The sequence below is a fragment of the Peromyscus maniculatus genome, chromosome 15 (assembly GCF_049852395.1).
Source record: "Peromyscus maniculatus bairdii isolate BWxNUB_F1_BW_parent chromosome 15, HU_Pman_BW_mat_3.1, whole genome shotgun sequence".
NCBI lineage: Eukaryota > Metazoa > Chordata > Mammalia > Rodentia > Cricetidae > Peromyscus > Peromyscus maniculatus.
The window spans coordinates 34,612,542-34,635,913 of NC_134866.1; the positions used below are offsets into that span (position 1 = coordinate 34,612,542).

General features: G+C 38.3%; 1 protein-coding gene and 1 non-coding gene across 2 annotated transcripts in view; one reads left to right on the forward strand and one right to left on the reverse strand.

The window, feature by feature from the left end:
* Positions 1-23,372, reverse strand: part of Plcxd3 (phosphatidylinositol specific phospholipase C X domain containing 3) — a 174,986-nt gene that overhangs the window by 93,834 nt on the left and 57,780 nt on the right. The window lies entirely within an intron of this gene.
* Positions 10,517-10,623, forward strand: LOC121822998 (U6 spliceosomal RNA). The gene has a single exon (XR_006064295.2). It is a non-coding gene; the product is annotated as a U6 spliceosomal RNA (small nuclear RNA).

Here is a 23,372-nt window from a genome sequence, read left to right on the forward strand (position 1 = left end):
GAGGGTTGTATCCATGATGGCAGAGCAGAGGTACAACAGCTGGAGTCAGGGTCTAAGAATTTACATCTTGAACCACAAGCAACAAGCAGAGAGAGTGAACTGTAAATGCTGCCCATCTTTAAATTCTCATTCCTACAAGAAGGTTGCTCCTCCTAAATCTTCCAAACAGCACTAGCAATAGGGGATCAACTAGTCAGACTCCTGAGCCTACAGAAGACATTCCCATTCAAACCATCCCACATTAATAAGGAAACCATGGATGTCTTCAGAGAAGAAGATTGTCAACAGTGGGGGCCAGTGTGGTATGTGTTTAGGATTGGCTTAGTATACTAAGTTTGATTTCTTCGGCTTAGAAACGTGGGCTAGAGGAAAAGAAACATCAGGTATTATTTCACTCACTGCCCACAGAATAGAATTATCTATGTATTTGTTCTGATAATTCAGCTGGCATATTGAAGCATTTGAAATCAATATCCAGCAACAAATTCTGCAAAATGTAACTTTATTAGCAGGGAGAAAAATTGTTCAAGGTAATGGATATCTATTCCTTTCAAACCACAATACCAAAAGTAGCAGCATTACGTTCTAGAATTTAATGCAAGTTGCATAGCATATACCCTTAGGGAATCCTAATTTTATTGAGTATTTGAAAGAAGGAAATCTATTTTTTATCTAAAACCCTTCGTTTCTGTTGGAGGATATTTGATTGTACTGTGACACTCCCAGACAGTGCTAATAAAGTTAACTTTGATCTGGGGGTAGGGCCAGCTAGTAGCTGACTGGAATTAGGCACATGGAAGCCTGGAATATGGATAGGGAAGATGAAGAGGAAGAAGAAGGGAGGGACTTGGAATTCACATCCTCTCTTAGGCACTGGCTGAGTCTCTGGTAAGAAAAGAAAGGTCAGCTGGTCGCTCCTCCTCTGCCTCTTGGATTTATAAGGTTTTCATCCCAATATGTGACTCCGGAGTTTTTATTGGTAAAACAACGATTTAGCAAAGCACAGCATTTTGGTCTGACATAGTGAAACTGTACTTTCATATACAAACGCAGTTACGTTGAGGAAAATAGGACACATTTTGCTTTTTCTTTTCTTTGTAACATGAAACAGAACAAGATGCTATGGATGACATGCCCACCCACTGGGCTCTGATCTTCATATTGTAGCCACTAGAATTACTTGAGTTGAGAAATCTAAGAAATTATGGCGAAATCAACCTTATCAATTAGCAGAAATAAAGTTAGTAGAATGAGCCTGTAAAGTGCTTTAAAAACTTAGAAATCACACACACAAAAATAAATGAAAACATATAAGACTCAAATTAATTTGGGGGACAGACTTTACTCAATATTGAATAATTTTCCAGCCACATAGTAAGTACTGAGCTCAATATAAAGCCGAAGAGCGTCCTATCTCCCTGCAAGTTCTCAGATTACTAATTAAACTAGGTTTAAAGTTGATAAAGTAGAAGTCGTATCTGGCCTATGATTTCTCTGTTTAGACTTCCACACTGCATTCCACACCACACCCTGGCTCATAACTCAACTTGCTCATGAATTGTCCTAATCATTTGCTGTCCCATTGGGGACACTGAATTGTTTATTATGTCTTGGAAGCACGCAACCCAAAATATTGTGTCATGTCCTATGACTCACAACCAAATTGTGATCAAGTACGCCTCCAAGGTGGCCCAATGTATTTTGTATGTAGTGAGAAGTAGGAGGCCAAAGAAAGACTACAGCTATGTAACAGCCAATAAAGAGATCGTCGTGGAGGACAGAGCTATTGATTGGTGTCTGTGGATTTTTTTTGTTGTTATTTAATTCTCTCTTTTCATTCGGTGTAGATTAGACGTATGGAATTTGAGATGTTTTTGTAGAGTCAGTGGATAGAAAGAATTAACCATTTTTTAAAGAAGAATGCCTTTCAAATGATGGGGTTTTAAATCACAATTTATTGTGGTTTAAAACCATAAGTACTTGAAATACCAGAATCAAGAACTGAATAGATAATTTGAGAGGTTTCATAGAGCATAGTATTTTCTTTCCTGGGAAATAGCATATCAAGCTATGCTCTCAGGCAAATCTCCACAATGTCAGGAGAGTTGAGGTTTTAGGAAAACAAAGAAAGAATTTCTGATCCATGTTTATTATAAATTTATTTTAAAAGTTTTAAATTATATTTATTTACTTATTTGTGTGTGTATGCTTGCCTGTGCACACACAAATGAAGGCTAGAGGTTGAGTTGAGATATCTTTCTCTTATGTTATCCACCTTACTTTTTGAGACGGTCAATCGCTCAACCCAAAGCTCGTCCTTTTATCATTTCAGATAGGTCTCCTAGCCATCAAGTCCTAGTATGTGCCTCTGTACTCCCCTCCCCCACCAGTGCTGAAGTCGCAACTATGTACTGCCACCCCCAGCTTTAACATGGATACCAGAGAACCAAAATTAGGTCTTCATGCTCGGGCAGCAAGCCCATCACCCATTGATCTGTCATCTTCCCAGGCCTATCATGAAATCATTTTTAAGAAATACTGAAACTGTCAAATATAGCAGTGAAAATCCTATTTCCTAGAATAGCATAATCTTATCATCCATCAATAATTCTGCAAGAACAACCATATGGGAAAAATAACACGGGATTTAGAAACTAATTGTCTCCTCCCATTACTCTGAATATGGGTGACAAGGTAGATTACTTAACCTTAGTGCCTTAGTTCCTTTAGGGGAAATGGTATACCCTACCTACTTAGTAGGGTTAAAGGAGGATCAGATGAGGTAATGCGTGGAAGTTTCTTAGCACAGTGCTTAAGTACCAAATAATTAACTGTCATGATTATGACTGCTTGGATGTTTTTTTTTCTCTGTATTGTTGCTCCAAGATTCCCAAATAAACGTGTCACAGTTATGTGATAGTTTCATTTTTTTCTTTTCCACAATAAACTCTTTGATTTTTTAATTTTAATTATTCTGTCACATATGTTTTATTGCTACAATATGTCTCAAACCTTTAAAAATATATGAGGTATAAATTTTTAAAGGACTGCAACTGTACTTGTATTACATGAGCGTTTTAAAAACATACATTTGTATATTCATTTATTTATGTGTGTGTGTGTGTGTGTGTGTGTGTGTGTGTGTGCATGTACAACATATGAGAGTCCGTTTTCTCCTTCCTTTATGTGAGTCCCAAGAAATTTACTCACTCAGGCTTGATGGCTGATCTCTTTATTGGCTAGGGCATCTCCCTGGCTTCAATATGAATTTTAAATGGATTATTTTCTATAGCCATGCTACAAGAATTAACATCTTCATGTTTATTGATTACAAGACCTAGAACTGAAGGAATAGAGAACTTGTCCATGTCCCCAAAATTCTATTAGGTTGGATCTATTAGGTTTAGTTAACTCTTTCTTATCCCCAAATATCATATCCCATCTTTTAGAGTCACTTATCTATTATAAAATCCTAGTGTGTGATGTAGACAGTGATTCAAATGATCCCTCAGTGAAAATCCAGTGTTCCTCACCCTTCTGAAGCAGCCACCATCAGATGTCACAGGACGCAAGATTATAACAATAAGGAAAGCATAGGGTAAAAAGGAGGTTCCAAGGAACTAAGTTCCCTTCCCTGCTCCTTGCCCTGGCAGCAAGCAGTCAGGGTATACCTTCTATGTTAGACTTCTGCCCATCTGCCCTTATGAGTACATGAACCCCTCTGCTTATCAGCAACTGGCCACACTTCAAATTCTTAGAAGAAATTATCATTAGGACAGCATAATATTAGCAAACAATAAGCAGGGACATAGGACCCATGTGGTGATATTTTATTTGTACTGAAATGTTATTTTAATTTTATGTTAATAAATAAAGTTGCCCTGGGGTCAGAGCTATTAGAGCCATAGTAAGAGCGTGGTGGTTAGAAGAGCTAGGTAGATTTCTGTGTGTTCAGGGATACAGCTAGTATTGGAGACATACGCCTTTAAGACCTGGAGGGCGGTACTTGCAGGCAGTGATGAGGCAGTCATGTGGTTGGGTTTGCAACCAATGAGAGGGCAGAACAGAAAGATTATTTAAACAGGGACACAGGAAGTACCTCCCTCTCTCGGGGAAGCTAGGAGCACTGTAGGAGGTAAGATTTTATCTCTGAGCTCTGACCTCTCGGCTTTTCTCTTTTACCTTGGCTCTGTGTTTCTTATTTTAATAATACGATTGGTTACATCTACAGACCCAGATATAAAATGACAAGATTTCTTCATTTTTAGTCTTTTTCCACTCCTTATTTTCTTCCAAGTGTTTCTACATTGTCCTCATGAGAATGTCTTTCAGGGAGCTTATCTTTGCAACCAGATATGGCCAGAACACTCCATTGTACGAAGCCAAAGGCAACAGAATCCTACAGTTCATGATGCTGGCAGATTGGGACTCTACCCCACTGTGATCCCTCTGTTCTTTCTACCAAATCTAGCCCATCAGCAGACCTTTGGTACCCGTCTGCTCTCCAACTATGAGCAGAACACACTGCCAGCAACAGTGTCTGATCTCTGAATATGTAAGATTTTTCCCCCCTGGTACACATAAATGGAAAAATATGCTTAATTGAAGGTCTCCAAATGCTATTCAGAATGTGTCAAATCCTTTCCCACTTATACTGTTATTTGTTTATTCTTTTTATGCAATTTATTCTCAGTCCCATCTTGCTCAGTTCTTAATTGCTTTTTAAAAATTGTGTTCTGGACCATGTCTGACTAATTAAAAAGTAAGGAATTTGAGGATAGATAGGGCCGATTAATTACATTTGTTACAATAATCTGAGTAGTCTGTAGAATATTGTAGTATATTTAGTAGCTGCTTTAAAATGCTACTTCATAGCCGGGCGGTGGTGGCGCATGCCTTTAATCCCAGCACTCAGGAGGCAGAGGCAGGTGGATCTCTGTGAGTTCGAGACCAGCCTGGTCTACAAAGCAAGTTCCAGGAAAGGTGCAAAGCTACACAGAGAAACCCTGTCTCAAAAAAACAAACAACAAAAAAAGCTACTTCATAGGAAACAGATGAGTAGAAATTTTAAATGTATTCACAATCTGGTTCCAGTTGACTGCAAATAAAATATTCAAGCTCCAATGAATCAGGTGCCTTTAAAAATGTTTTTAGGAGGTAAACCATTGCGATCACGTGCTCTATTTACTCATTAATAAAACAACTTTGATATATCAGCATACTGTTTCTTCAAGTATTTGCTATTATTTCTGATGTTGATTACAAAAGGATAAACAATCTAGCTTCTCCCAGATATAGATATATTTCTAATAAATAAAAGGGTACTATTTCAATCTTGATTTTAGTGTTGCTTCTGTATGTGCTTGCTGATATATACATATTGTAGTTTTTAATCTATTATTGCTAACAGAAAAATATACATAGCTGCATTTAGGATTTCAGTTCTAAATAAACATCAACAGCTATTTGATCAGCCTGCCCCTTTATCACAACTTCCTTCTCCCCATCCATTCCTGCCCATGTGCCTTCTCCTTTTTCTCAGTCCTGGAAACATCTCTGAAGTATGACTTACGTCTCCATGATGAACGTGGTAGTGAAGAGGTAGACTTGGCAGCAGTAGGAACCAGCTGACTCCTAGCTTTCCTGTGTACCACACTCTTCAGCCTTGGGAAGTTCATTTACATACCTCTATATGATAGATCCTTTTTCTTCTTTCCCCTTCTGTTAAAATGCCCTTGGTTAATCCTGGAGATTCTCTCTTCCATAGGGTATGTCTTAGAATACATTTTTCCAATATATTGTTGAGGGTTTTCTTTGAGGGATTTTATTGACTGATACAATAATTTGGGGCAAACTACACTTCTCTGCACTGACTCTTCTGCCTCCCAATGTCTCAGTTCTCTTTGTTCATTTCAGGCCTCCTTTTTTTGTCCTTTAAAGTTTACACTTTCATTCATAAAGGTCTTTTCATGGATATACTTCCAGATATTTTCTAGCTTTGTTTGCTATGAAATATGGCATTTTTATTTCTGTCTCTCTAATGTGTGTGCTCCTTTTTCCAACTGTGCTAGCTGATCCTGTTACATCGGCTGACAGCAATGTCTTTGTCTTACTTCTAAGCTTAGATAGAAGCCTTTTTGATTGCTAAATACGGTGCAAGGATTAGGCATGCTATAGATACATCTTATCTGCTCAAGGAATCTACCTGCTTTTCTTAGTTTGCTAAAAGATATTGGTTTTTCTTTAATTATGAATGAGAGTTGAATTTTATTAGTTGTTTTCCTGTATCTGGGAAATGATTAAATTCATCTTTTACTGCTGTATATCTTAGTGTGGTGAATGGCACTAACACAATTTCTAATTTTAAATTATTCTCACATTTTTGTGGTGAGTCCTATCTGATTCTGATTTATCATATTAATTTCTCCACATTCTCTCAGAACATTTATATTAAGTATGGGTTATGTGTTTCTTGATAGATTGGTAGATTATGATTAGAAGTAGTCTGGTTTAAATGGATTTTTCAGTTAGTGCTGATTTTCAAAGACTTGGGTTTTGTGTTTAATCATTAAGGTTTCTGGGATTTTCTATTTCTAATTGAGTCATTTTCAGTAATTTCTGTTTTTCAAACATATTGATATAAAGCAGTTCTTGGAATTCTAAAAATCTACTGCATCAGTAGTTATGATTCTTCATTCCTGGAATTATCTTGACCATTTCTCTTTTCATTCCATTTCTCTACATATTAGTATGCTTAGTAATAAATTGATTTTCAATATTTAGCTTTCTGTATTCTGTTGATAGTTCACCAATTTTCCTTTGCTCTTCTTTGTTTGGATTTTACTTTTCTCCATACTTATTAAGGCGTTATTAACAAATAAAATTGCATATATTTCAAATATACAATCAGATACTTTGGCATGCATGTACTGTATTGTGAAATGATACCATAATAAGGTAATTAGCATATACCTTACACCACAGACCCTCCCACTCTTTGTTATCCTTCCTTCCCTCCCTCCCTCCCTCCCTCCCTCCCTCCCTCTCTCCCTCCCTCCCTCCCTCCCTCTCTTCCTTTGTCTCTTTCTTTCTTCTCTCTTTCTCTCTCTCTCTCTCTCTCTCTCTCTCTCTCTCTCTCTCTCTCTGTGTATGTGGCTGAGAATACTTGGGATCTACACTGTTAGCAAACATCCTTCATACAACACTAACTTTGCCCTTCATTTGGTCCTAAGAACTCACCTTGCAAAACTCAGAATTTTTGTTCTCTTTACCTACCTCCTCCATTTCTCCTCCCCTGTCCTCTAGCAGTGAATTCATAATAGCCAAGACATACTTTACTTTCTTTTTATATTTCTAACTTTGTGGGTTAACCGGTTTTCCTATAAATTCTTATTTTCCCTGTTTATTATGTGCATAAGGGACCGAGTTTCATTCTTAAAGATAAATTTTGCTTAATATTATCAGTTTTGATATCTGTGTACTCTTACAGACCATTACTTTTTGTTTTCTTGAGAAAATATTGTAGATGTTTAATTTCTTAATCTACTAGTTAATTTTCTGTATTTCCATATTCCCATTTTTGGTGCTGTAAATAGGATTTTTTTAATGTATGACACACAGAGAAATATAATCCAGAACACATTATAAAAGAAATTAAAGATTTAACAGTATGGAACTGAGAATAAGTTTCACAAAAGAGTTATACAAACTAAATATATATAATTAATAGATATTAATAATTAATACTTAAATGTATCCCAAGTAAGCATGAGAAGAATGGGTATCCTTTTGTTGTGGAAAAGACATACCTATCAGAAATTTTTGTTGTCATAAATTCTTATAGTTTTATAATTTCCTAACTGCATGATCTAACACATGAGAATTATGATAACCAATATGAAATACATCATAACTAAAATTTTGAATTCTGATATTAAAATGCAATAAGCCATTATTTTCTATATTTTGGGGCAATTTTGATAGGTACATGTAGCTTTGGGGTAATAAGAATTTTGTGATGAATTGTTCATTTACCCACTAAATGACATCAACTTTTAATAACAATGCCACTGATGTTGCAGTTTAGTATGTGATGCTAATGTAGCCATCATGACTTTCTTTGGTGAGAATTTACTTAGTATGTTTTTAATCTTTTCTTTTCAATTTTAATATGTTGTCATATCTTAGGTGAGTTCATTAAGGTTACAAAAGTACATTTATTTTTACTGATCCTTTTTTCTTAACTTTTATAAAACTCTTAGGATCATAGAAACATTCAAAAGAAGGTAGAGAGTTTTCCCATGTATCACTGGCTACAACACAAACACAGGGCACACCAATCAACATTCCTTACTTGAGTAGTAATTGTCTCAATTAAGAACCCACATTGGGACATTATTATACACCCACAACTCCCAGCATGGTAGGGTATGCATAAAGTTGTAAGAAGTAGCACTCACATGTCAGTGGCCAATCATAGTTGTCTAATTGCATCTAAGATCCTCTCAACACAAGAGAAATCATGCCTTGTAGTAGAAAACTGTCCAGATCCTTGGGTCTTGGACCTTAGAAAAGAATCTACTACTACCACTTTGATAGACCAGCATAATTCCTTACTACATTCTAAATCTTATTCTTATACTCATAGATAAAGGTGTCTACCATCATCAAAGAAACTTCTCTTTGTAGCAAACAGAGATCACCACAGAAAACCACAACTGGACACAATGCAGAGGTCATGGATCATGGGGAGCCCTAAGGAATATCTCTGCATCACAGTTCCTACATCTATGACTCAAGGAACATCACAGAAGAGGGTGAGGAAAGATAATAAGAGCGAGAATAACAGGAACTATGCTAGGAAATGGTCTTTCCTGGAAATGGCTGAAAAAACAACACTAGAACATTGATGATATCAATAGATATGTTAAGGTTGAAGGAGGACCTCAGTTCAAATCCCCAGAATTCAGTCAGAGCAACAAGTGCTTATAATCACAGTGTTGAGGGGAAGTGGGTGGCTGAGTCCTATGCTGGCTTACTCAGCGAGTTCACTGGTCAGTCACCTAACCAGTGTAGCCAATGCATCTTACAAAATAAAGTCAACAAGTATGGAGGAAAAGACATCACATCTTCCTTTAGGTTCTGCATACAGGCCTGGCATCATTCTTTCTCTGTGTGTCTCTGTGTGTCTCTTCTCTCCTCTTCTCTCTCTCTCTCTCTCTCTCTCTCTCTCTCTCTCTCTCACACACACACACACACACACACACACACATACACACAGAATGTCTCCTTCTACCTCACAGGGTATTCTTGTCTAGAAGTTTTTAGCCCTCTATTTAAAGTTTTTCTTCTCTTCCCAAATCATTGTTTCTGTTAGGGTGAACAGTTCATATTCAATTAGATGCATGTATATTCTTATTAACTTCTTTGCTCACTATTTTAGAGGTAGTTTATTTGATGAAGGTATTTGAGTGGTTGTTCTAAAAAATGTCTTGCTTTATCCTCACTGAATAATAATTCATCTTGTGAAGAATTTTAGGATGACTATTTCTAGCATCCACATTTTGAAGATACATTTCACTCTTGTCATTAGCGACTCTAAGCATTCTGATAAATAATATTATTCTTTGTAAAACACATCAACATTTCCTTTGTGTTGTTATTAATACCATTGTCTTTTTTTCCTAAATTTTTTATAATAAATTTCCATGTTGATTTATTTATTTTTATTCCTTCTTTTAGGACTCATAGAAGCTCTTCAAAATGGGGACTCACCTTAATCAAATCTGTAAAATATCAGTGATGATTTTGTTGTATGTCACTTATTTTCTGTCTTGTATAACTTTTTTCTAGAACTCCACTAGCTTTAATGTGGGCTTTCTTCATCTGATCTCTATGCTGTTTGGCCTCTTATTTCCTATATCAGTCCCTTTCCCTTTGTGTTATGAACTGGTTAATTTTTCCCAGCTCTGTCTTCTAGTCCATAACACTTCCTCAGCTGTTTCTAACCTGCTATTTACCCAGTCATTGGATTTTAAGTTCTGTGAAGACCACTCTTCTAAGTATTGATATATATATACATCTATCTATCTATCTATCTATCTATCTATCTATCTATCTATCTATCTATCTGTCTGTCTGTCTGTCTATATCTTTCCATGTTGTCCTTGACATCTGGTACTTTCCTCTTTCTTTTCAGCATCTAAACTTTATTTTCATTTAGTAATTTTATATTTTGCAAATTTCTCTCTCAGATGATTCGTATTCTAACTCAATATTTATGAAAGATAATTCTGTAATCAGACTTGTTTCTGCCATCTCATAATTGTGGGAGATGATGTTTAGGTGGATTTTGGAGCTTTTTATTAGGGAGTCATTTTGTGTAAGCATTATTCTTCCTAAGAAAACTTTGACTACCTTTCCTAATATAGGGTTTTAAGAAATTCTGAAATAGTTTAGCATTTCTTCATTTGCCCATTCATCCCAATAACATTATACACATTAAAAAATGTTTTGCATGCTTGCTTCGGCAGCACATATACTAAAATTGGACTGATGCAGAGAAGATTAGCATGGCCCCTGCACAAGGATGACATGCAAATTCATGAAGTGTTCCATATTTTTGGAAAACAGGACTCCAAGAAAGACACGGGGATCACCCAATGATGGAGAAATGGATGAGATCTACATGAACAGCCTGGACATGAGTGGGGGTAATGAATGGCGAGAAAGAGAGCTTTTGGGAGCGGGAGATTCCAGCTGGATCAAGAACAAAGAGGGAGAACAAGGAATAGGAGACCATAGTAAATGAAGACCACATGAGAATAGGAAGAAACAAAGTGCTAGAGAGGCCCACAGAAATCCACAAAGATACCCCCACAATAGACTGCTGGCAATGGTTGAGAGACAGCCCAAACTGACCTACTCTGGTGATAGGATGGCCAAACACCCTAATTGTCGTACTAGAAGCCCCATCCAACGACTGAGGGATATGGATGCAGAGATCCACAGCTAGGCCCTGGGTGGAGCCCCAGGAGTCTAATTAGCAAGAAAGAGGAGGGTTTATATGAGCGAGAATTGTTGAAACCAAGGTTGGATAAAGCACAGGGACAAATAGCCAAATGAATGGAAACACATGAACTATGAACCAATGGCTGAGGAGGTCCCAACTGGATCAGGCCCTCTGAATGGATGAGACAGTTGATTGGCTTGATCTGTTTGGGAGGCATCCAGGCAGTGGGACCAGGTCCTGGGCTCATTGCATGAGTTAGCTGTTTGAAACCTGGGGCTTATGCAGGGTTGCTTGCCTGGACCTGGGAGGAGGGGACTGGACCTGCCTGGACTGAGTCTACCAGGTTGATCTCAGTCCTCAGGGGAGGCTTTGCCCTGGAGGAGGTGGGAATGGGGGGTAGGCTGGCGGGAAGTGGAGGGGGTCAGGAGTGGGGAGAATAAGGGAATCTGTGGCTGATATGTAGAACTGAATGGTATTGTAAAGTAAAATAAAACAAAATAAAAAAATGTTTTGCTAATTTATCAGTCTAGGGTTGACATACCACTTGAAGTGGCATATTGAGTATATTTAAGGCATGTGAGAAGCATTAACAATAACTACAGAAGTACATTAAAACTCAGAACATAAGAGCTAAATCTGTGACTCAGTGGTAGAGCATTTGCCCAGCTTAAGGTTAAGCTTCAACCCTAAGCCCCACCAAAACAAACATACGTCAACATCTTGCCCTTTCCCCAAGTTACATTGTCAATATTACTTCTCTTTTCTTAGGGAAGCATCCATTCAAGGTTGGGTTGGGGTTCTAAATTCTTCTTCCCCACCTTCCTTAGTACCTCTTTGCATCAGGGAGCTAGTAAATTATCAATATGACTATATTAAAAACATAAGTTTTATCCTTCTCCCTATACTTATTTCACAAAATATCCTGGCTTAAGCAGAGGCCTCTTCTGGCTTTCAAATTTTTTTCTGCCTCTAGAAGAAAAAAATTTCTGTATCTTTAACCATAGAACTATTGGATATTGATAAACTCTGAGAACGAGGGAATCATTCCCTTTACATATGTAAAGCCCACTGCTGAGCCTACCAGACTCCAACAGGTAGCACCAAATCCATGAACACACAAATAGCCTTGTTTAATCTCAGTTGATTAAAAAAGAATAACATGGAAAGTGAAAGAGAGATTTATGGGAAGGTGGGGATATTGACTAGGATGATAGGAAAGTGGTAGGCTGTGGCAGTACTTTCCTATTGGCGCCGCTGGCCCACAGATAAGGACATGGAGACTTACTATCAATTATGAATGCTCAGACTTATATTTTTAATCTGCTCATATTTTTTAATCTACATTCGGGCACGTGGCTCATTACCTCATCTCTGTACTGCACATCCTGCTTTCTCTACCTCCATGTCTGGCTGGTGACTCCACCTTTCTTCTTCCCAGAGTTCCCTCTCTGCCTATACCTCCTGCCTAGCTATAGCCATTCACCTTTTTCTTCTTACACCAATCACAGCGGTACATCTTACACAGTACACAAATATCCCACAACAGTAGCTGAGAGCGGATAGTGTGCATTGCATATGTATGTGAAATTGTTTAAAAATAAATTTAATTAATTTAAAAAACTTACAGCCCTCAGGGGAGCTCTTTGTCCCCCGACAAGTGAACTTTCAAGGAGGTCAGAAAGAGACGAAGCTGAAAACTAGTAGAAGAGGACAAAAGTTGCATTGCTATAAGGAGGGAGATAATTAATTGAGCATTTGGAAGTAATTTATTGTAGACGAGTGCATGGAGGGAGGGAAGAGTGGAAAGGAGGAGAGGAGAGACAGAGGGAAGGGAGGAGGGTGAGGAAAAGGGGAAGAGGAAAAGAGAAGGAACTAATGAAATTCTCTCACATTGCTTTTGCAATGTGCAGGGCCTGATAGAATTGGAAAGATCTGTTAACAGGGTATGTACCAAGCAACTTAAGGAACCCCCTTGAGGCTTTGTATTTTGTAGGGCTTAGATTTCCATGTTATATAATTTGGGCGCCAAATCAATAGTTATGTGTTAATATGACTTCAAGTAATAAATGAAGGCATAAGTCAGTTTGGGAATGGATGCTATGGATATTCGGGGGGCAGGGGGAATAAATGTTCTTTTACCAACAACAATAACAAAACAAACAAAAACAAAGACCAAGGAAATGATATAAGGAAGTAGGATGAGATAGAAGTGAATGGACAGACTTTATATCCGAGACTGTAAGAGAACATCTGTTCATATCCAAACAGGCGAAAACCTATAAAATTATTTGAAGATTTTTGATGTTAAAGCTTTAAGTTATTTTTCATATTCTCATATATTTCAGTGGTAGAGCACTTGCCAGGCATTTGCAAAGTTCTGGGTTCAACTCCATAAGTACCTAGGAAGATATTATTATCCAGAAAGAGCTAATCATCAGTATAAATAATAGCAAACACTGAAAAAGTATTTAGCTTCCCACCATTGTTTATGATCTTGACAACATTCATATCTATCTATCTATCTATCTATCTATCTATCTATCTATCTATATATATATATATATATACATATATGAAAGGAAAAAATATATGAAAGGAAAGAAAGAAAGGAAGGCAAATGTCACAGATGTTCTTTATGTCAAGTTGATAACACATTTGCTCATGATCTAAAACATATAGGCAAACTACAGAATCACACTGTATAGATGTGAATATCTGTTTTTCTACTTGCTAGATGTGCAAGCTTGAGCAAATTTGCCCACTGTCTCTGTTCTCTACTTCCTTTACATGGTGACCATGCAACTACTTACCTCCCAGAATTCTTAATATAGAAAAGAGTTGTATTTTTAAGACACTGCTCACAATTTTTTTGTTTATAACAAATGCCTTTTAAATAAATCTAAATACATAGTAAAGCTTCTTAATTTGCTTTCATGGGCAAATAAAATCCCACAAACATGGACAATATGAGATTATAAACCAAAGAAATAGAATCAGAGATAGTTACTGTGTCTGTAGTTTTCCAGGGTAAAGTATATAAACAGTACTAATTCCGTTTAGAAATAGATGCTGTTGAAATATCAAAAATAAATAAACAAACAAATAAATATATACTTGCATATTTTGAGAATTCCTGGCTTATAGGAGAGAAGATTCAGATTAAAAAATACCCAAAGCCTTCGCTGTGTGGTTGAGTTTTGCTTTTCTTTTCTTTTCTTTCTTTTTTTTATATATATGGTTTTTTTTTTTTGGTCTGCATGTGTGTCTGGTGTCCCCTGAAACCAGAAGAAGGCATTGGTTCTGCTAGAACTGAAGGCACAGACCGTTGAGAGCTGCCATGTGGGTGCCGGGAACTGCCAGGCCCTCAGGAAGAGCAGCCAGAGCTCTTAACTGCTGAGCCATCTCTCCGGCCCCTGGTTAAGTTTTCAATTGCATCTTTGTCTGAGTCTTTCCCAGTGCAGATTTAACGTAAAAGGGGTGAAGAGAGAACTCCTTGATGCAGTGTGTGCTGACTGAAGAGGGAGATTACTAACTGAGCTGTTCCTTCATTTTTCTCCTGGACACTTTCAAGAGAAATAGAGTAGAACTTCCCAAATTGAGAACATAAATTACTGAAGTAATTTTTAAGAAATGAAATATTTAACATAAAATCATCTTTACAAATGTATTACCAGGTCTGGAGACTTGGATCAGCTATTTAAAATGCTTGCTCCACAATCACAAGAATTGGAATTCTGCCCCTAGTATCTGTTAATCAGGAATCTGGCAAACAGACACCTGTAACCCAGTGCTGAAATATCCAATGCTTTCTTTGGCCTTCATGCACACAACAGCACATTCAATGCACACACACACACACATACACACACACACACACACACACACACACACACACACACACAAATCCTTTAAGAAATTATTGCCATATAAAAAGAGATGAATTACAATACTAGGTAAAATATTGATACTTTAGTCATATGTTTCCCCAGTGCATTAAAACACTTCTATTTCCTGCTTATCAAACTGATTTTAGGACCAACTTTTCTCTCAACTTCATGATGACCATTAAATAATCAAATGGTCTTCTCCTGCTAACATGTACGGACTGTTCTCTGCTAAGAAGCTCATTAGAAAATGATCAACAGACACGTGGCCAGTACACAGCATTCCAGTATTAGAGAGGAGGTAACCAATGCCAACTTCCTCGGTTACAGCCATCCGTCTATATCCATGTAGAAGTTTCATCCCTTAATGGTAATGTTTTATACTAGTTTTGGTTTGCTTGTTAAACTTTGTATTTAATTGAAAGTAAAATAGTTATAGATAGAAATGTTGGCCTGGTCTCTGATTTGAAAAGTAATGAGGAAAACTGATGTTTATTTATGCACCCCTCTCTAAGTATGTGTTAGAGTCTGTTCAAAGTTTGTAGAGATAAAACACATACTTTGAACACACACACACACACACACACACACACACACACACACACACATTCCTGATACAAGACTTTAAAATTCTTATATTGTACATAGTTGTGACTTTGTCATTAATTTACAAATTTATTCAAACTAGACAGTTACTGTCATGATGAATTTATCTTAAATTTCATGCCACAGTGGATCACTTTATAGAGTTCTAGAAATTACACAATATGCATTGTGAGGAAAAATATTCCCTAGATGTTACAGTAAATGGCTTCCTCTCTGTCTATATATTATACCTCTTTGTTCTTCACTCAAACAGAATAACAGCAGAACAAAATCATTTTGTTTTGTTTCATTTTTTTTCCAGGACAAATGTGGACTACTTTATATTGAAACCCACAGAGGGAAGTCTCATGGACCATGCTCTCTTGCTGTCCTGTTCCCTGTAAATCTCTAATAGAGACATTTGAATGTAAAAAGCCTTTAACTTCAGAATGCAGATGGCATTGTGTTTAGACATATAGGAAGGCAATAGCACTGTGATTACATCCAGGTTCATCTTATACTCTCACAACTGGTCCATGAGGAGCAACAGAAGCCAGGCAAGGGGCAAGAGGAGAGGTAAGGAGAGAAGACAGACAGAAGTGAGCATCTTCTTGTCTTGTAAAATCATTGTCTTTTTCAACTATTGTGTCCACTGATCAGGAGCCCAGATTTGTGTGATTCTCTGCCTCTAGTTGAGGCAAATTATTTGTCCTTACAGTACAAAGCAGATTAAGTTTTTTAGGAGGTCTCCAGGCTAAGTAATAGTATAGACATCCTCTTCCTACAATGTAATTCAAAATAAAATATGTTTTAAAACATAAATCATCATTCTTATACTTATGCTAAAAGTAGAGGACTGCTTTCTAAATGTGTCAGTTATGAAATTCTATTAAGTGGGCAGAGCTCGGGAGCTCTGACTTCTTTAGATGAGGCTGTGTTCTGATGGCCAGCATGGGTTTGCTCTAAAAGATCAAACAAAGCAAGAAGGGAATAGACAGGAGAGGGCAAGAAAGGAAAGGAAGAGAAACGATGTATCAAGTAGAGGCTGGTTGTTCTTTATTTATTTGATAGAGTCCTAAAGTTTTGTTATAGACTGATCCTCCAGAAACAACTCCCCCTTTCCCAAGTCAAATCTCCCAGGGAAGAACGAGTCAAGAGGGCCCTGTCTGTGGTGGTTTGAAAGAAAATGGCCTCCAAAGGGAATGGCACTATTAGGAGGTGTGGCCTTGTTGGAGGAAGTGTGTCACTGTGGGGATAGGTTTGAGGTCTCTTTTGCTCAAGCTTCCCTCAATGTGACAGTCAGTCCATTTCCTGTTGGCTGCAAGATGGAGGACTCTCAGCTTCAGCACTATGTCTGCCTGCACACCGCTGTGCTCCCTGTCATGATGATAATGAACTGAACCTCTGAAACTGTAAGCTGGCTCCACCTAAACGTTTCCTCTATAAGAGTTGCTGGGGTTATGGTGTTTCTTCACAGCAATAAAAACCCTAGACTAAGGCAATGTCCCAAGAGGGAAAGTACCATGTCCCAAGAAGGAAGGTGCTATATCATAAAAGGAAATTCCACATCCCAAAAGTGAAGGAACCATGTCCCAAAAGGGATGGAGTCATGTCCTAAGAGGGAAGGCTCCATGTCTCAATAGAGAAGGCTCCGAGTCTGTGATGCCTAGGTACCCAGTAAAGTCCCTCAGTGTGTAACAGATATTTGCGAAATAAATGAAAAGGAACTGGAAGAATCTAAATGTTTTTCAGATAATGCAAACAACAGATGAGAATAAAGACATACTGAATGAATTGTTTCACCTCAACAAATAGCCAAGCTCTACTGCTTTTAATAATTGATTCAGCCAACCTGTTTGCAGGTTGAACCAACACTGAGTTTTCTCTTCCAGTGAAGACACACAAGGCTGCCTGCTCTGTCACTCTGACTCGTCTTGGTTCTCAGCCCAGACCATTCAGGAATGTCACAGGGAGCTTGACCTTATTTTCAAGGTCCTGGGCAGTGAGTTAGTGCTGAATGTGTGTGTGTGTGTGTGTGTGTGTGTGTGTGTGTGTGTGTGTGTGTGTGTGTGTTGGGGGGTCAACTAACCTTCATAGAGTCCAGTTTTCTGTACTATAAGGTGGCATGTAAGGTGTGTCTTCTTTGCCTTTATGGCTATTTCTCTACTGGAATCAGACCAGGATGCATACTGGACTCTACCATTTGTCATCCAGAAAACCTTGAACAAATCTTAATTCCTAATAACCTCAAAGCCTCTATCTCACGTGAAAATAATCACATGAACCTCATCCCTTATACAAGGATCATTTTACTTTAAGTTGCCAATGATCATCCCTGGAATATGTTAAGTGTCAATTTAAAGATCTTCATTCTTCTAACCATTAGGCACCCAAATACTGCTGAAGAAAAAGCCAGAAAAACACTGACAATAGCTTCTCTAAAGCCTTCAGTGTCCTACTCAGTCATTGCCAAAATATCCCTTAGCCCAGTCTCTAATATGAGGATGTCCAGATTAGTTTCTCAGTAACCTCTGAGAGCTTTATAGATTTTTCCATGTTTGTACTGGCACAGGAGGAAAAAAAAAGACCTGAGCTCTCTTGCTCTTTCTTCTGTTACTGACTCACAAAGATGACACTAGAAATCGGGACAGGAAGTACGAATCCCAAGAACAAACACAGGGGCATGAATCCAACCCCACTCGTCTCAGCTGATCTAATCAGCACCTGGGGGAGCAAATTGTTGCATTGCCTATCCAGTTATACATTTTAAAACCTCATGAATCAATTCTTGAAATGCACAGAAACAAAACCATGTAATGACTCTTCTCCCTTGAGCTAATCCTATTTTCCCTCATCTTCTAATCTCTGTCTCTCAAATGCTTTAGGGAGGGAAGTAAAAAAAAATGGGTTGGTTGGTTGTACAGCTGTGATGTGATAGGCGCTTATGAGAGCAAAAGTATTGGAGCATTTGAGCAGGAGTGGGCAGGTATCCCAGTCGTGTTCAGTAGCACAGCCACAACCAGTGGGATGCACAGGGGAACTGGGAAATGTACAGAGGGCAGATAATAAAGATCCTGGAGGTTTCATGATCAAAGTTGTGAAACTTCATGATTCTCGACCTTTCCTTGCTTATTTCCTTTGCCTTTGTTGGCTTTTATTCATGATACTGTACCTCAAACCTAGGTTTGAGTTCTGCATAAGATTTTGAGCAATTCCATTTACAGCTCATTCATTTATTACTTTACTCATCAAATATTGATTTAAATCACCTATGTGTCAGACATTGCACTAGGTGTTGGTGGTAGGATGGCTATCAGAGGAAGACATGCTCCTTCTTGGTGGAAAATAAGATGAGCATTGATTATGGACAACTGTTCCCAGCAGAAGGATCAAATCAAGGCTTGAGGAAGGGGCAGGGACCTGGACTTGTGACAGACAGCAGCTTGAATTCTCTCTACATTTTCTTCCCTCAATTGCATTTCTTAGCCCGGAGTACAATAAACACAGAGGTCAGACAGCCAATGCTGATGTTTGAAATTTTTAGAATATGAACATGACCAGTGTGGTGACTTACAGGCTCTCAAGTATCTGAGGTTCTCCAGGGAAATCTTTGATCTGGACTTGAGAATGTTGATAGTTGGTAATAGTATGATGGAAAGTAAGGGGCAGGCATTGCACTGGAAAGCAGGGCATAGGTTAATAAGCACTTGCATAGAAGTAAACCTTGTGCAAATATGGGCTTCCCAGAATGGCTCCAGAGGACTGCCGCCTGGAGCTACTGTTAGCGTGAACAGGAGGAGAGCAGTAAAAACAAGGTGAGACTGGGTGTTACAAGTAAGAAAACAGATCTAATGTTTCAGTGCAAGAGGTAAAAGGAATCTCATGACAGTTCCCCCTACATATGAGCATATAAATTTTACACCCAGGTAAAAGGTAAAAAATAAATATTAAAAAAAGGGTGGAAATTACATTCATTGTCACTCTTCAAAGAATTCATCTACTTACATCACTAGAAGACAAAAATGTGCAAATGATTTTAAATTTTTAATCATTTTTAATTTAAATGATTAAATGGTATCAAGCTGAGAATATGGTTTATACTTCTAATCTGCATTCATAAATTTTTATATGCCATTGGAATTTTGCCAAATTGCTGTTCAATGCTTCAATCATTCCATGAAGGTGATAGATGAGCCTGTGTAATTATATATTGGTAAATGGTATTTCTCAAGTAAGGGCTGTTACATGAAATCTTATGCTAAACATTCTAAAGGGATTCAGGGTATGAAGGAAAAATAGTCAACAGGCTTTTGAAACCTAAGATGAGCTCCTGGTTTTGCCAGCTGACGGCTGTCATTCATTCCATGCCACTCTCAAGCCACTGGAGAGGGGTGGTGTGGAAATACAGGTGTGCTGAAAATGTTGCTGGGCTTGAGGATAAAGATTTGGGTTCAAGTCTCTGTTATTGACTTGAATAATCATCAAAAGCCTTCCCTGATCTCTATAACTCTGATTTGGGAAAGACATTTTAGAGTAGGTAGAACTTCCAAAAGCACTAATTCTCAGAAAGGAGGAAATAATAATTGGCCAAAATGAGCTCTATTGCGAAAATCTTTAGAATGCTGGATACAGTTTGGAAATTAAGATTCATGAAGACTAAAGATGCTGGGGTTCTGATGAGAAATAGGCAGAAAAGGAAACTCTCCTATGAAGAAGCAAGACCCAATACTCAACATCAAAGTGAAATGGAACTTTCAAGTGTCATGTGCCCCCTGCTGGATGGTGTCTCTGCACCTGACAACCTGTCCAGCCTGTGGATACAGGTGAGGAGAACGTGTCATGTCTGTTCTGCATGGGCAACATTGATTCTGAATAGATGACATACACATATTTTGAATTCTACACTTGCTTAGATTCGTAAATGTCAACCCTGAAAGATACCTTGGCAATTAACATAGCAGTTCCTATGATATGTGTCAGTGAATGCCATCCTTGTAAACACTCACTAATGCCAAGCAATGTAATACTGTTTAAAGCAATAGATTCTTTTTTTTTATAAAATCCAGTTAAGTTCAGAACCTGTCTGTTCCTCTTATTATGTGATGTTAATGTCTGAGGCACTTAATGTCTATGCTTGGGTTACCTCATCTTAAAGCAGACACTTCTGAGATAAAGTACATCCACAAGGTTACTGCAGGGTTTACTCCTTAATATGCACCACAAATGCTGTCCTTACAGCATTTACTGCTACTGCTCTCCTTACAGAGTCTGGAAAGTTCTTAGCACTTCTGTATGAAGGCATCAGCAGATATTCCACTAGAATAAACCCCACAATTATACCCTTCCAATATAACCAGCCAGGATGCAAAACCGCAATCCTTCACCACCACTACTCACTAAATACTGGGCATGTGCAAAGCAGAAGAGCACTGAGCACCAGATCCAAAGCTTGAAAAAAAATGACATATCCTAAAACAGCTCTGTGTGTCCACGGACTTCTTCAGCACTGATTTTTCAAGAATCCTGCAGGCAGATGGCTCAGCAAGCCTGACAACCAGAGTTCAATCACCCAAACTAGCTTTAAAAAGCTGGGTTGCATGCTTGCAATCCTAGAGCCCCGATAGTGAGATGGGAGATGAGTGAAGGCCAGCTAACCAGGGGTATGCAGTGCAGCATAAACAACCGAAGTCCTGACTCACAAGGGTGGAGAACAATAAAGGACTCCTGAAAGTTGTTCTCTGGCCTTAGTTTAAAAAGGAAAGTCCACTAAAGGTCTATTTTTGTTGCTTAAATTTCATGTATTCTGTATTTTCAAATACTTCACATAACCTAAAGAAAGTATTGATTCAACAGAAAATGCCCCCTTAATTACTTACAAAATTTTATTTACTTATGTGTAATATGGATTCACCTATTCACAGGATCCTGGGGAATAACGCAAAATCTGAACTCTTGTCTTAAACATTAGCCCTCACCCTTTCCAATCTTCAAAATTCTGTTTCTCCCCTTATCTTTCACTTCATAAACTTATACTAGTGGAAAATTTAAAAGACAATTAAAATGGGAGGCACCACACTTTAGGGAGAAATTTTATAGTCTGGATACCATGTGATAGACTACTATACATGAAAATATAGAGTATGGGATACTGAGACATCAGGTCTGCTGAAACCCACAGCTCCAGAGAAGCTAGCTAACAAGAAGGACCCTAAGAGGGATGCATAGATTGCCCTACAAAGGAGAAATAGATAAGATCTACATGAGCAAACTGAGGCTGAGGGGTGGCAATGGAGGATAAGGGATGGGGGATGAGAACATAAGGGAATGGGCGGTTTGAGCTCAGAGTGGGAGAGCAAGGAAAGAAATATTATGATAAACAGAGACATTTGGGGAACAGAGAGAAACAGGATATTAGGAAAGTTCCCAGGAATCCACAAGGAAGAACCCCACCTTAGACTGCTAGCAATAGTCGAGAGGGTGCCTGAACTGGCCTACTCTGATAATCAGATTGGTGAATACCCTAACTGTCATCATAGAACCTTCATCCAGTAATTGATGGAAGCAGATGTAGAGATCCACTGCCGGGCACCAGGCCAAGCTCCAAGAGTCCAGTTGATGAGAGAGAGGAGGGATTCTATGAGCAAGAGACATCAAGATCATGATGAGGAAACATACAGAGATGGCCAGGCCAAATTAATGGAAACTCATGAACTGTGGACCAATAGCCATGGAGCCACCATAGGACTGAACTAGGTCCTCTGGATAGGTGAGACTTGTTTCTGTCTATTTGAAAAGTTGAACTGTTTAGGGGGCCCTCTGGCAGTGGGATCAAGATCTATCCTTGGTGCATGAGTGGACCATTGAAGCCCAGTGTCTATGGAGAGACACCTTGCACAGCTTTGGTGCAGGGGGAAAGGCCTTGAACCTGCCTCAACTGAATGTACCAGGCTCTGCTGACTCCCCATGGGAGGCCTTGACTTGGAGGAGGTGGGAATGGGGGATGGGTCGAGGAGGGAAGACTGGGTGTGGGAGGAGGGAGGAGAGGGGAATCTGTGGTTGGTATGTAAAATAAATAGAAAATATCTTAATAAAAAAATAAAAAATAATAAAAAATAAAATAATAGAGTGTGAGATACTGAGACATCAGGTCTGCTAAAATGGTTGTAGATTCGCTTAAACCAATGGACAAGCCAGAGAGAGGCTATGGTTACAATAATCTCTGTTAAGTTGTGTTTGGGGTGTAGCAAGTAAATATTATAAATAAATAAGTCCACTATAGATATAATTTCAGTTATAAAATATTAAATATTTGAGAATTCCAATGTGATAGAGTCTCAGGGGTAATGTGGAATCATTTGAAGAAGACATCCATGCAGCGGTGATGCTTAAGCAGCAATTGGAATGTTGAGAGGAAATCATGAATGCACACACAGCAAACTCATGGGCCTTGGAATAGGAAGGAGTTTAGCAAGTCCAAGAAATAAAGGGAAGCCAATGTAGCCAAATCCTCATGATAAGAGAGTCATCATAGGGCAGACCGAAGTCCTGTCTGGTTTTTAAAACAAGGTGACGTTATTTGAGAGTTAGGCAACAAGACTTGGGAGTTTATTCAAGAATTGGAGATAACTATCAGAGATCTTGGATCAAAAGAATGGCATAGTCTAGTTTGTCTTTTCAAAAATATACCTTTTCTACATTTGGTAGAAGGTATATTATGGAGTACACAAAACGGATGAGAAGACTAACTTTTGCTTTGTGTCAAATCCAGATTTGTCTTCCACCTGGACACAGGCTGTCCAGTCTACTTTCTGACCTCACTCATAGTTATGGATAGTGCTTGTCATGAGAATGTGAGGAAAGTAATGTACGTGATCTCTTCTTCTTCTTCTTCT